Source organism: Schistocerca americana, chromosome 3 (genome assembly GCF_021461395.2).
Source record: "Schistocerca americana isolate TAMUIC-IGC-003095 chromosome 3, iqSchAmer2.1, whole genome shotgun sequence".
NCBI lineage: Eukaryota > Metazoa > Arthropoda > Insecta > Orthoptera > Acrididae > Schistocerca > Schistocerca americana.
Genome location: NC_060121.1, coordinates 215,349,387 through 215,364,150, shown reverse-complemented (window position 1 = coordinate 215,364,150; position 14,764 = coordinate 215,349,387). Strand labels below are relative to the sequence as shown.

Below are 14,764 nucleotides of genomic sequence, written 5' to 3'. Positions count from 1 at the left end.
GAATCTAGACCTACAAACTCCGTCAGAACAGGCCTCGGAAGGTTCAATGGAACCGACCGACCGCCGTGTCATCCTCAGCCGATAGGCGTCACTGGGTGCGGATATGAGAGGCATGTGGTCAGCGCATCACTTTCCCGGCCATTGTCAGTTTTCGTGACCGGAGCCGCTACTTCTCAGTCAAGTAGCTTCTCATTCGACCTCACAAGGGCTGACTGCACCCCGCTTGTCAACAGCGCACGGAAGACCCGGACGGTCACCCATCCAAGTGCTAGCCCTGCCCGACACCGCCTAACTTCGGTGATCTGACGGGAACCAGTGTTACCACTGCGGCAAGGCCGTTGGCAAATATAGTCTTTGGCTAACGAATAAATGACTTAGAGCTGCTTCCCACCTTTTTTGAACAATTAAGTTTTCGTTACTGACATGTGCTGTAAGCCCGAATTCAGTTTCATGTGTTTTTGTTCTGTCACATAATGATAAAATTAGTTAAGAGTGTTGCATTTATCTGTGCGTTTAATGATATGTTGTCATAACATCATGATGATACTATATATAGATGGTGTATGTTTTTTTTATTAATGTTAATGACTACTATGTTTTCAGCACGTGAGTAATTTTCGGTTTTTTTTAAGTCGTATATTTCATCGTCTTACTGTGAAATGTGTGTGTGTATTTCTTCAGTGGTATGCCAGAGTTCAATGTATATATTAATTGCAGCTCTAACGAACTGGAAATTATCAAGACGACGCAAACATTGTAGTTTAATGTTAATTAATATTGTGTTTATACTGGTTGCTGGTGAGGAGGAAAGTTAGTTATTAGTATTTTATTAATGATCTCATTCATAAGCACCCATATAACACTCATCACAGTCGCTGTAGAAAGTTGTAATTAAGCTTTACTTGTTTAATCAGAATCGGACGATGACTCTCCTTGTCCGCAGTCTCGATGATTCGAAGCGATCTGCAATCCTGTGTAAATAAAATGTCTTGGTTTTCTTGCGTTGCGTAGTCAGTCGGGAAACCTCGGATCAAGCGGAAAGTTTGCTTTGGTAGAGTTTAATTATCCGATGAAATAATGGAGCTCTTGGATCTAATAATTGCAGGTTCGTTTCAAATTCATCGGAAGTTCCCTTCTGATTACCAACGAAACGACACCTCCATGCAAATTTCCAATTAGAGAATACATGTATAATGAAATTCCTTACACGTCTTTTATGTAAATGCTCAGTATATATTTTCTTGAGGAGCATACAATATATTTTGAATCTCTTTCTTCCAGTAATCTCGATAGCAAAATTACACTTATTCAATGGGCTATTCGGCACGGAGAAGATCCTAGAAGTCCTCTCAACACACCAGAGAGAATATTACAAAGAGTAATTATGCGCTCATGGAATAGTAATAGTACTGTACTACTTTGCACATCGATTCTGCGAGTATATAGATGGTCAAGTAGGAAACGTAATTCACTCATAGAATTGTGCAGGGATAAGTAGTAGAATATAAAGAGATATTACAGTAGTAGTGGATATTGTAAGATATGCATAGTCAATGGCGAATATGAAGTCTTTTAAAAAGTTCTACGTGACTGTGAGCCCACAACAAATACAGTTGTAAAAGAGGATAAACTGGCAGCGCACAACAAACGGAACACGAGAAACGGCGCTTAGGCCTCTTGGAATTAGGACCGGCTCCATAGCGCTCTCGCCGACTGCAGCTGCTAAGCAGCTGAGACGCCAGCGCGACCCGTCCTAAGTAGTCCGACGACGCGACGGGTTGAAAAGGTGGCAGCAGTACAGAAGAAAAGAATCCTACGAAAACAGTCGAAACGTGGACGAACAAGAATACGGAAGAATGAAGAAATAAACAATCAACAACTTCTTTTCGGCGGCATCTCAATACCATAGAGAAAACGGTGAAGAATTTGGTTGTATTTTTGGATGGCCATGTCAAATGTGCAGAAAATATTGTTGTCACGTGCAGCTAAATGTCATCTTGCCAATGTGCCTTTCAGAGATTGCTAAATATTTTTCGACAGGATGTAAAATGCACACTTGTGCGTTCACTCGTTCCGCCGAACCTACACTACTGCGAGGTGGTCCAACACGCAAGTGCGACTTGAACGGGGTGGTCATGGGTAGGTGGTGCCTGTGAATGGAGCAGGCGCTATACCTCCACGAACGCTAACAGCAGTTAGCTGATGGTCTGAATATGGTCTAAAGCCGACCGAAACCGGTAACTTTACATTAAAAAAAGTTTATCGCGGTTGTGACAGATCATATTCATTTCTAAGTAAGAAATAAACCGCTGTACTCCAGAGAGACATGTTATCAAAAATTAACAAAATATCTCTACCCAAGTTCTATGCTGACTGCTGTGTGTGAAAATTCTTCTGTGTCTGATAATCAATTTCAGTTTTTATGTTTGAGGTTCGGCTTTCTACAGCGTGATAAGGAAAGGATAACAGCATCCGTAGAGCAGGGAGGACGACTGTCATAACATTAGAATCAAATCAGAATCAGTCGTCAGATGCTTTCTCTAAATAGCTCCAGTGCGGCGCAGAACTTCTACGCATCGTTAAAATAATAAATTAAACTCTTCTCTCTTAAAGTTGTCTTCAAACGTCTAAGTAATTCACTTATATTCTGTCGTACGACCTAAAAACACCTCTTTAGGCTCACGCGTATAGTAAAAATTTGTAACATATTTTTCAGATAAAGTTAATATCAGTCTGTACGCAAATCTAGCATTAACTTTCAAGCTTCAAATAATTTATTTTGTGTTGTAAGCTTTGCACATCTGAATGAGCAAGCCCATCTGATAAAAACTGCAGTCAGCTCAAAACCATATGTTACGTTTAAAAATGAACGATACAAGATGTCATGGTGAAAGCAGGGATAATACGTGACCGGTTGCTCTGAGAGACTATGACCCTCGGCGCGTTAAGTTTTGTGACCAAATATTCGACAGCGCGGTCTATCTTTAAAGGCGTCACACATTCTTCCCGTGAACAACAATTACACGAAAAGACAAATACACCATTTCCGCAGTCTCATAACAAACACTTATTTTAACATGGAAAACAGCTTGTAAAACGGCTTGTACAGGCATTGAGTGGGCGATCACAGGTAGCGAGACTCACCGACAATTTCGTGACGCTACAGCGTTTATAATGTAGGACAAGAGGTACCGGCCGATTTGAAGCTGCGAGGGCGGGTCCTGAGTTGTGCTTGGCCAGCTCAGTCGGTAGAACACTTGTCGCCAAAAGACATCTCTCCCAGGTTCGAATCCCGGTCCACCGCACAGTTTTAATCTACCAAGAAATTTCAGATGAGCGCACTATGCACTGGGGAGCGAAAACTCATTCTGGAAGTAAATAAAGTGCCTCCATCTTCTCCAAGTTGCAGTTTTTTCTCTTTGAGTTCCAGATAATTATGTCACTTCCTTTTCGCAGAACTTCATTACTTGTTTCTTTTTTTTAATCGCGTTCCTCTTTCTCTCTCTTCTCTTCCGTCAACTACTGCCCCCACCCTCAGTTTACACTGTTTCCCATTGTTTATGAGTAGTTATTTCTGTGTTGTAGCTATATTTAACGTAAAACCTTTTCTCATGCAAGTGTCGTCATGAAAATAATATAAAATATTTGAAAGGTTTGGTTTTGTACAAGAGAAAGCCTGACAGAATTAATCTTGCCAGGATAAATATATTAATAATCGCAATTGACGCCATGTCACAGAATTTTATTTTATTATGGTAAATTTTATTATGGTAAATAAACAATCAATGTCTGGATTACACCTTGTATTGCCGACTATTGTTTTCAATCTGCGGTGCAGATAATCTTCAGGTCTAACGCCTCAAAGAGCAGTTTGTTAACTGACATTGGCGATGCTTGTTTATTTACTCAGTCACTAAATAACAAAACCACAGAAATGAGTGACGAAATACGATGTTTTATTGCGATATAATAAACCACAAACAACTTAAGAAAAACTCCAAATGAGAATATAGTGTGCAGAGGGACGAACAGAACGTGAAACGATAACAATAGTAGGCACACTATCTGATCAAAAGTATCAGGAGATCCCTATCTAGTAGACCACTAGATGTCACGAGAGGCTGATCCACCAGTAGAAGATGACGCGGAGAAAAGCAGTAACAGCAAGATGGGATTGTCAGAAGAGCTGTGACTTCCAACCTGGACTAGTCATTGGATGTCCTCTAAGTAACAAATCCAACATAGTCATCTTACCCATTCTAAAGCTGCCCAAATCGACTGTTGATGATGTGAATTTGAAGTATAAACGTGAAGGAACAACCAAAGCTGAACCAAGACCAGACAGACCTCAAGCTTTCCGGAGATTGGTGAAATAGGGGGAAGGAATCACTTGTGAACTCGAAAGTGCTCCCAGCAGTCCAGATAGCAAAATGGCTGTACGGAGGGAGTTAAAAATAATGGAGGACAACGTTCAGACAGCTCCTCATAAGGCATATACTTCTGTATTGAATGCTAAGCGACGCTTGAGCTAGTGTAAAGAGCGACACCTCTGGAGAGTGGATGACCGTAGAAGTTTGGAGTGATGAATCACGCTGTACCCTGTGGCAATCCGATGACCGGGCGAAGAGCGTTGGGTTTGACGACGGCGACTGCCTGCAGAATGTTACCAGTCATAAAGAGGCATCTGTCAGGCAATGGTTTGTGGACAATAACATTTTTGAAATAGACTGGCTTGCTAAGAGTCCTGAACTGGATGTCATGGAACATCTTTGGGATGCGTTAGGACGTCGACTTCGTTGCAGACCCCAGCACTCAACTTCACTACCTCCTCTGGTTTCGCCTCTTGAGAAACAATAGGCTGCCATTCCTCTGCAGCCATTCAGGCACTTCATTGGAAGTGTTCCAGCAGAGTTCAAGCCATCGTGAAGGCGAAGGGTGGACGCTTCCCGTATTAATGTTCACTAATAGTGTCAGGGCACTTTTGATCACATGAAGTGGCGTGCCACTCGCAACCATGTCGCACGACGTAAGAACAGTGTTCGCAGAAAGATCTAGCGGACAGCGACCAGAGATGAGTGTCACGCCTTGTCAACGGTGATCGGTTTCAAACCAGAAAGCAACGTCTTCTTTCTCTGAATGGAGACCCATTTCAGCCAATTTCATAGTGAATATTGCGAGGGGGACTGTATGTAATGGACATTTGGAGCCGGGTACCTCCCAGAAGGTCATTTCTCTGAGCGGCACATACAGCTGTATGACTTCAGTGCCAACCAACACAGGAACTGGACAGTAGCTGACTGCAGGCGTCTAGTGTGGTCCGACTGGTCGAAATTTTGTCTCTTTTTCCAAATGATACAACGCTTCGAGTGCAGCGACGGACAACTGAGATGTTTAACCCGCCGTGTTCATTACTTACAGTACGACTGCAACATATTTTGTTCTGAAACAAGTTGGTTTTATTCAGGACTCCAACATACCATATTATTCTTCACTCTTTTGGCTACAAAATCCTATTTTTCAACATTATCTCCGTTCAATGCGACGGCTTTACGCCACCTTAGTGCGAGGGCCTGTATGCCTTCATGGTACCACTCTACTGGTCGACATCAGTGTCAACGTGGTGCTGCATCAGTACCTCCCCACCATCCACGTAGTTCAGCCCTTGGAATGCAGCCTTCATTGGGCCACACAGATGGAAGTCGGAAGCTGTGAGATCCCGGCTGCAGGGTGGTTGACTAAGACCAGTCCAATGAGGTTTTGTCAGTTCCTCTCGGCTGCGCACACTTGTTTGCAGCCTTGCGTTGTCATGAAGAAGCAGAAGTTCGTTTGCATTTTTGTCGCGACAAACATGCTGAAATCCTTTCTTCAATTTTCTGTGGCTAGCATAGTACACCTCCGAGTTGATCGTTGCAGCATGGGGGAGGACATCAGACAGAATAACTGACACTTTCACAGTCCTTAGAAGACCGTCGCCATGACTTTACCGACTGCGGGTGAGACTTTAATTTTTCGGGTTTTGAGGAGAGGTGGTGTGGCGCCATTCTGTGAATTGGCGATTTGATTCCAGTTCGAAGTGATGACCCCATGTTTATTTGCCAATGACAATGTTCGACAAAAAATTGTCGCGATCAGCCTCGTAACGCGCAAGCAATTCCGCACAGATAGCCCTTCGTTGCACTTTATGGTCTACTGTTAGGCGGCGAATAATCTAGTAGGCACGCACGTTCGAGTACCACAACTGGTAGACGAGTGTATCAGCACTCCCAACAGAGAAATCCAGTTCAGCCCGACTGGAGTCACAGCTGTGTGCGACCGGCCAGCACGCGGATGTTCGCGCAGGTTTGCGCGATCTCGTTGCGATGATGACACACTCCTGGCCCAACGGCTCATCGTGCTTTTGTTAACTGAAAGGTCCCCGTAGACATTCTGCAAGCGCCCGTGGATATCTGCGATGCTCTGATTTTCCGCCATAAGAAACTCAGTGACAGCTCTCTGCTTGGAACACCCCTCGGTTATAGTCGCCATTTTGAAGGTCCCGTATAGCGTCGCCACCAATCAGAACTTCACGAAACTGCAGGGGCTGAAGCAGATATATTTCACGATGTCGCACAACAAATTCCCACTTTTTTCAACCGAAACTGGCCGACAAAAATGTGTTGCATTACTTACTGAACGCCTCCCGTACTACATCAATAATAATAATAATAATCCTTCAGACGACGTTGCGATCATTAGAGACAGAGCACAATCTCAATTTGACTCAAATCAGGCAGAGTGTACAACGCTACTGAAGAAAACCTTTAGCATTCGCTTATATGTATTATGGGAAATCGCACGAAACCTAAATCACGCCAGTCCAACAGGGATTTTAACACCGAGCATCTCCACTAAGTGCCTAGCGCTTTATTCTCTGCCACTGCTCGCTCGGCGGTCTTAATTCTCTTTAACTTCAGCTGTAACTTGCACTTTAATATGGTGTTCATTTTTTATCTAAAACTATACCAGAAAAATAATTGTTTGAAAATATCCCGTGCCCTGTGCTTATCTGTAGTTACGTTTGTAGGAAGTATGCTATTCGCCGCTGTTGTTTCAGGCAGATCTCCTCCTCTGTGTATTTGGTGAATCTTTATTAAAACCTTGTTTTATGCACTCTCCTTATGTCATGAGCATATAATCGTATGTAGTACATGTCAGTAATAAGTGCAACTACCCCGATTTCGGTATTAAATAGCTGGCCGGTGTGGCCGAGCGGTTCTAGGCGCTTCAGCCTGGAACAGCGCGACCGCTACGGTCGCATTTTCGAATCCTGCCTCGGGCATGGATGTGTGTGATGTCCTTAGGTTAGTTAGGTTTAAGTAGTTCTAAGTTCTAGGGGACTGATGACCATAGATGTTAAGTTCCATAGTGCTCATAGCCATTTGAACCATTTTTTTTTAAGTATTAAATAATATTTCACTTAGCTTTTTCTGCAAGCTGTAATCGGCTTCTCGTTGTCCCATGGCTGATCTGAGGTCCACAGGTTTTTTATAAAGCATAAAATAATCTAAACCCTAATTTCAGAATGCGAACTATCTGCTCTAGTTCAGTCAAGTCGAACGTATCAAACACCATTCCGCCATCTTGTCTTTGTCTTTTTTCACGTGCACCAAATGTCATTTTTACAAACACTCTACTTCTTGACAAATGTGCACCACGTAATTAGTGTATATCAGCTGTGGCAATGTGTAAACAGTACTGAACTGAATGTAACTGGTCTCTCGACAACTGTTGGTACTGCTGTTTATAAACTTTCCAGAGATTCTAAAATAAACATTATGGGGGCGTCAAATAATTAAAATTACAGTTCCGGCCTTTCTCTGTGTTATTACATTTTAAATCAAAGATATTGTTGTCAATTAACGTAGTAGTGAAATCATGAAATGTATGTAGGTTGCATAAATGACATTGCTGATTCAAAATTTTTGTTTGTATTTTGCACAAATCGAATTTAAGGAATATTGCATCAGTTTGAGTGCGCTTTTTAGCGTTTTTATGAGTAAACGAAAAAAGTTATACAAATCCTTGCAGTAATCGTTGCAAAACAAAATGGGATATTTCGTTATAGCATATTTATACTCACTTCTACTCTCTAATTTACACAAAGTACATGTTCTGAGAGGCGTGTGAATGTCTTAAACGACGTAATTAATCAGGTAATAAGTTTCAATATCATTCTGAATCGTTTTGTGACTCGTTCGTACTTCTGCTAAATATTACGAAACATTTGTAAAGATACCCAGTAATTGTTCATAGGCGGACATTTCTTATGAAATTAGGTTTTAGTTCGGATATCGTAGTTCGCAGTACATTTTTCTCATTGATATTACCCATTAGATGCTGCTAGATTTTCTACAAGCTGTACTACAGATAGTGAATGACTTTGTCCAGCAACACTTCTCGCCTCGTGTTGTCTCTGAATTTCATTAATATTCTGATTGTTTCAAGGAAGAGTACTTTCCAATCTACTACCAAGAAGTAGTTCAGTAAAAGCCAAATTTGTGTCTCTCTTTAAAATGCTACCCAATGCTACGGTACCTTCCCCGCTTTGTTCCATTTCCCTAAATCAGAAGTGTTTAGCCCTTTGTAATTCGTAAATAAGATTGCTTTAACTACGTCAATATTTAAAGGAGAAGGATTCTGTAGGGAATTCGGTGATGGTACATTCCCAGTATGTTTAAGATACTAGACCCAGTGGGCTAGACAATGCAGCTTCAAAATTACTTAGTGGAAGTAATGGTACGAGATATCGAACTAGGATGGAACAGCCAGCCGACTGTGCACAATGCGACTTATTTGACGGAAGTAACGGCATCTCTGTTCTTCGTGAGCCACGCGGAAGACAGCGCTTGCAAACGGAGTCTCACTACGACTGCGCATAAGATAAATTCATAAGTGCGAGGGTACATGTATGACTCTTGCACATGTTGGTGGCACACTTATTCGAACTTGAACGTGGAAGTAAAAAAAAAGTCACGAATAATGATCTTCCCAACAATTCTTTTTCGTATTGCTTACAACAAATTCACACAGACTCTGACAACACCCGTTAAAAGACATTTTGCTGTACGTTATGAACTGCATGTAAAAATGTTTAATTGCCAGACCGGTATTCGGGCTTATAATCCATCACCAGTGGCACCTGGTACAGAGGGCAAACAAATAAATTTATACATACTGATGTCTGTAACATAAGAACATTTTGTTCACATTAGAGCAGAAATAGAAGACTACTTACATATTGTCTATGTCTATATGAAATGACGAGTTTGTCATGTATGAAATCTTTATGATGTTAAAATTGATTTGGATCTAGGAAACATAGAACGCCGTGGGTATTTAAAATCTAATTACAACCATGTCTGTGTACCAACGATAGCGTCCTCTGTCTGTCTTACTCTGTAGAACAATGTCTGTCGTGTGTACATCGTAGCTGTCAAACGCGAAAAGGCGAAACTTCTTGATCGTGTTGGATACTACTGTCACAGGATGAAAACATGAAACTGGTGGTCAGGGCAATGAGTCTTATGTTACAGGTCCTTTGTTATCTCTGAAATCATATGTAGATGCATCTGTGACAAGCACTCACTGTTACAAATAGTTTGCATCAAATGCCTTAGGGTGACGGACCACTTCATATGGAACAACTTCTGTTAGAGACATACGCTGACGCTTCTCGGCACCCTTCACTATTTGCCACTTTTGGGACAGCGAGATTTCGCCGAACTTGCTGGGTATACTACGCAGCTGTGCTGCATACTACCTACCGCATTAAATTCATAGGTTATTTTCAGCAACGAAACCTTAAGGATGGGAAAGATGTTTTAGAAGCGAAACAATAATTATAATTTTTAAATGAACACATTACCATTTGACAATATTGTTGTTCATTTAATTACGACATTGGTTCGGCCTTTTATGCCATTTTCATGTGATTGAGCTTACGTCATTAACATATATTGCATGACATAAACTCAATCACTGAGTGTGAGTGATTGAGTTATGTCATTAACATATATTGCATGACAAACTCAATCACTTGAAAATGGCATAAAAGGCCGAAACCTGGGTCGTAATTAAATAAGCAAAAATACAGTCTAATGGCGGTGTGTTTATTTAAAAATTACCGTATGACTTTGCTCAGCAACATCAAAAACTATTTAGTAATTTTAATTTTGCTCGGTCTATGTCCTTACACGCAGAGCAGATGTCTGGACTATAGGAAAATCCCATACCGTACAAAATTCGGAGAATATCTACATCCCACCGCATCTCGGGGGCCTAGCCGATGATCAAAGACGCTTAATGTCACACAGAAGTATCAGAAAACATTTTGTCTTCAACCCAAGTTGTTCGTACTCGGTCATATTGGAGAACCCTGATGACGTACCACTCAGACATTTTCACTACTGCAAACTTCGTCTTACGCGAAATTTTTAATTACACAGGATTTTTAAGGATAGCGTTAGATATGCGTGCAGTATTCGTGAAAACTATAAGAAAGTTCCTATAATTACGTGTTCAGAAACCAAACCCGCTGAGATATCCGTTGTTTCACGGCGTTTTGCTTGTGTTTAGTAATGTCTACTAGGGACCGAACTGCTGAACAAGTGGCATCGTAAATTAGCATAATACACACTTGTGGGCAGATGTAAATCTTCCAGCTATCATGGAGCCGAGTGACAGACTCGTATGGATATACATCTTACCAAACGGATTAACAGGTGCTGTGTATCACGGGTTTCTGTGCAGTGAAGTGAGAACATTATCCTAGCACAAAGACAACGACTGTGGTTGACGCACGACAGAGCACCACGTCATGTTCTATGGAGCATGCGACAGGACCTCACCGAAACGATTCATGGGCGATGGATCGGTCAGTGAGATCCGGTTGCATGGGCTTCCCGTCCAACGGACGAGAATCCGTTAGATTTCTGGCTCCGGAAACATTTAAAGACGCTGGCATATGTCCAACCCACAGACAAGACATTTAAGGGCTCTGGTGCACTCCCAACCCACAGACAATATGTAGGCTTTACACTCAGATTGTTGAAACACATACGTTTACGTTGCGAGCACTTCTCCGAGCCTGTTAAGCAGAACGAGCTACTACATAACGTATTCAGGGGCGTGTAGCTTGATTTGGAATTAAATTTCCTAGTATTTGTCTACCTCATTTATCTTTCTTTTTAAACACATCATGTAGAAACATCAACACAGTCATTAATTAAACTTTTGTCTACATTTTTAGAGACAGGGGCAGATAACCAGTTTTTATGCATTGCTGCTGGGAATTACGTTCATCGCCTCTTTTATTACACGATGTTCGGATGTCTCTGTCTTCTTCTTTACTTTTTCTTGCGTGGATATCGGAACGAAGTGCACGATTTCCGCCATTGTGCTGTGCAGTTGTTTCATTCCTTATGAATTTACATAAATGCTACACTCAGGAGCACAGGCATCAACTTAAAAAAATGGCTCTGAGCACTATGCGACTCAACTTCTGAGGTCATCAGTCGCCTAGAACTTAGAACTAATTAAACCTAACTAACCTAAGGACATCACACACATCCATTCCCGAGGCAGGATTCGAACCTGCGACCGTAGCAGTCGCTCGGATCCAGACTGCAACGCCTAGAACCGCACGGCCACTCCGGCCGGCGGCATCAACTTAAAAGATATTGTGTAAAGCACCAACATTAAAACCAAGGTGAAACATACTCTTTGTGTAATTCATTTGTAGTTACTCAATATCTGAATGCACTCACCATTCTTTTCTCCTCAATTCTAATTACATGGCAGTCCACGTATAATATTGCTGTGGGAGACAGACCTCGAAAAGGTTAAGTTGTCAAACATTCGTCTCTACATAGTCGAGCATATTGCTGAGAGAGCCATTGTAGCGATCTCCGATAAGACCAGGAATAGTTATTTCCAGTTAATTTCAGAAACATAAGGCAGTTCGAGGAATAGCTGTTTTAATATTTATCCAAACAAATTTTTAAGTATTATTTGCAGTTAACCTAACATAAAAAAGCTTTTAATGCTTGTAATCATACCATACCATCTAATTCACGGGGACGCTACAGTGTAATAATAATTTGCTAAGAAGTCGAAACTGGTAATGATATGTGACCTAAGGTTGAATTACATGAAGATTTTGGCTGTAAACGGTGGTAAGCTGCACACGATGAGAGATTTTTTGCACTTCATTCATATTGGCTGATAGTTCCACGATAAACCGAGAAATGTGTCTAATGTCTAATGTGTCTAATGTCAGAGTCTTCGCTAATTGCAACTTTGGTAGGATATGTACATGTAAACAGTTGAAATGGTTGTTGTTATCTTCAGTCCGAAGGATGCAGCTCTCCATGCCACTTTATCCTGTGCAAGCCTCTTCATCTCTGAATAACTACTTCAACCTACATCCTTTTGAATCCGCTTACTGTTTCCATCTCTTGGTCTCCCTCTATGATTTTTAACCCCCACGCCGGCCGGAGTGGCCGAGCGGTTAAAGGCGCTACAGTCTGGAACCGCACGACCGCTGCGGTCGCAGGTTCGAATCCTACCTCGGGCATGGATGTGTGTGATGTCCTTAGGTTAGTTAGGTTTAAGTCGTTCTAAGTTCTAGGGGACTTATGACCACAGCAGTTGAGTCCCATAGTGCTCAGAGCCATTTACCCCCCACACTTCCCTCCAATACTAAATTGGTGATCCCTTGATGTCTCAAAGTGTGTTCTGTCATCCGAATGCTTCTTTTGGTCAACTTGTGCCACAAATTTCTTGTGTCCCCAGTTCATTTCAGTATCCGCTCATTAGTTACGTGAGCAACCCATCTGATTTTCAACATTGGTTTGTAGCACTCCATTTCGAAAGCTTCTTTCTCTTCTTGCCTAAACTGTTTATCGTCCATGTTTCATTTCCATAGATAGCTACATTCCATATAAATAGACAGTGGTAAGTGACAAAAACAAGGCTGCTAGTAGTAGTAACGTGTGCGGTTTCGTGCCTGGAAAATTATTTTCAGAGACGATTTGTACAAATCTGACGATGATGTGGATAACTACGCTTCAGAGAAAGACCTTGAATATTTTCCTGAACACAAATGAGCTTCAAAAGTTGTCGCTAATCAAGTAAATGTGAATAATTCTTTAAGTTAGTATATAATGATGTCTCTCTCACCATGTCACTTGAACTTAAGGGCGTTAGATGGCAGAAATGTTATGGGCCATCCTTAGCATTGTTTACGTGCTTTTGATAAGGCGACGGTAAAACTAATTTTGTATTGTGCGCAATCATAGATTGTCATACTTCGTTATTTCAAATATTGCTAATGCAAGTCTTAGTATCACAAACTGAAGCAGTTCGGACCCTTTAAAGTTGTATTTTTGAGATGTTTCGCAGTATTGCTTCGTTAACTCACCAGACAATCAAACAATGGACAGTCATTGGTAACTGATGTTAAATGCGCTCAGTTTGCAAGTAAACAACGTTAAGTAACCATTGACGTACCCTTTTGGATAGAATGTACGATTCTAATAATATCTCATTATTTTAGAAATATTTGATAACGAAGACTTATCCGAATAGAAAAATGACATTGCCTGTAGCTGAAACATCCTATTTATGAAATTTTATTGAGTGTGTATCGTGCAGTTTTTCAAACAACCAACTTCTCCCATATCTTCATTTACAACCAAGATGTTCACATAATAAAAAATTTCGTTCTCAAGACGGTCACTCTAGTTTCCCTGAAGCAATACACTGAGGCTGTATTCAAATGCTGCAGCATCTACTCACATCCCCAAATTACTCATCGCATTATCACATACTTGCCCCGCATTCTCTTCTCCTCTTTCAATATTGTTGTGCTCGTCGGAGTGAGGGACGCTTGTGCTCTAAAAATGGAAAGCTTCCCACAGCAGTATGGGGAAATCTTACGCCGCTTCTGTCTAGAACCACGATCCTGGCTGGCTGCTCGTAAATATGTACTGGCCCGTTTTCTTGGTCATTTCCGCTGCGCATGAACAATGTGTTGTTTTTGTTGTGGTCTTCAGTCCTGAGACTGGCTTGATACAGCTCTCCATGCTACTCTATCCTGTGCGAGCTTCCTCATCTCCCAGTACCTACTGCAACCTACATCCTTCTGAATATGCTTGGTGTATTCATCTCTTCGTCTCCCTCTATGATTTTTACCCTCCACGCTGCCCTACAATACTAAGTTGGTGATCCCTTGATGCCTCAGAACATGTCCTACCAACCAGTCCCTTCTTCTAATCAAGTTTGTGCCACAAACTCCTCTTCTCCCCAATCCTATTCAATACCTCCTCATTAATTATGTGATCTACCCATCTAATCTTCAGCATTCTTTTGTAGCACCACATTTCGAAAGCTTCTATTCTCTTCTTGTCCAAACTATTTATCGTCCGTGTTTCACTTCCATACATGGATACAGTCCATTCAAATATTTTCAGAAACGACTTCCTGACACTTAAATCTATACTCGATGTTAACAAATTTCTCTTCTTCAGAAACGCTTTCCTTGCCATTGCCAGTTTACATTTTATATCCTCTCTACTTCGACCATCATCAGTTATTTTGCTCCCCAAATAGCAAAACTCCTTTACTATTTTAAGTGTCACATTTCCTAATCTAATTCCCTCAGCAGCACCCGACTTAATTCGACTACATTCCATTAACCTCGTTTTGCTTTTGTTGATGTTCATCT

The 14,764-nt window shown here is 41.4% G+C and overlaps 1 pseudogene; it reads right to left on the bottom strand.

The window, feature by feature from the left end:
- Positions 1-224: 224 nt before the first annotated feature.
- Positions 225-343, bottom strand: LOC124608127 (annotated as a pseudogene).
- Positions 344-14,764: the final 14,421 nt, after the last annotated feature.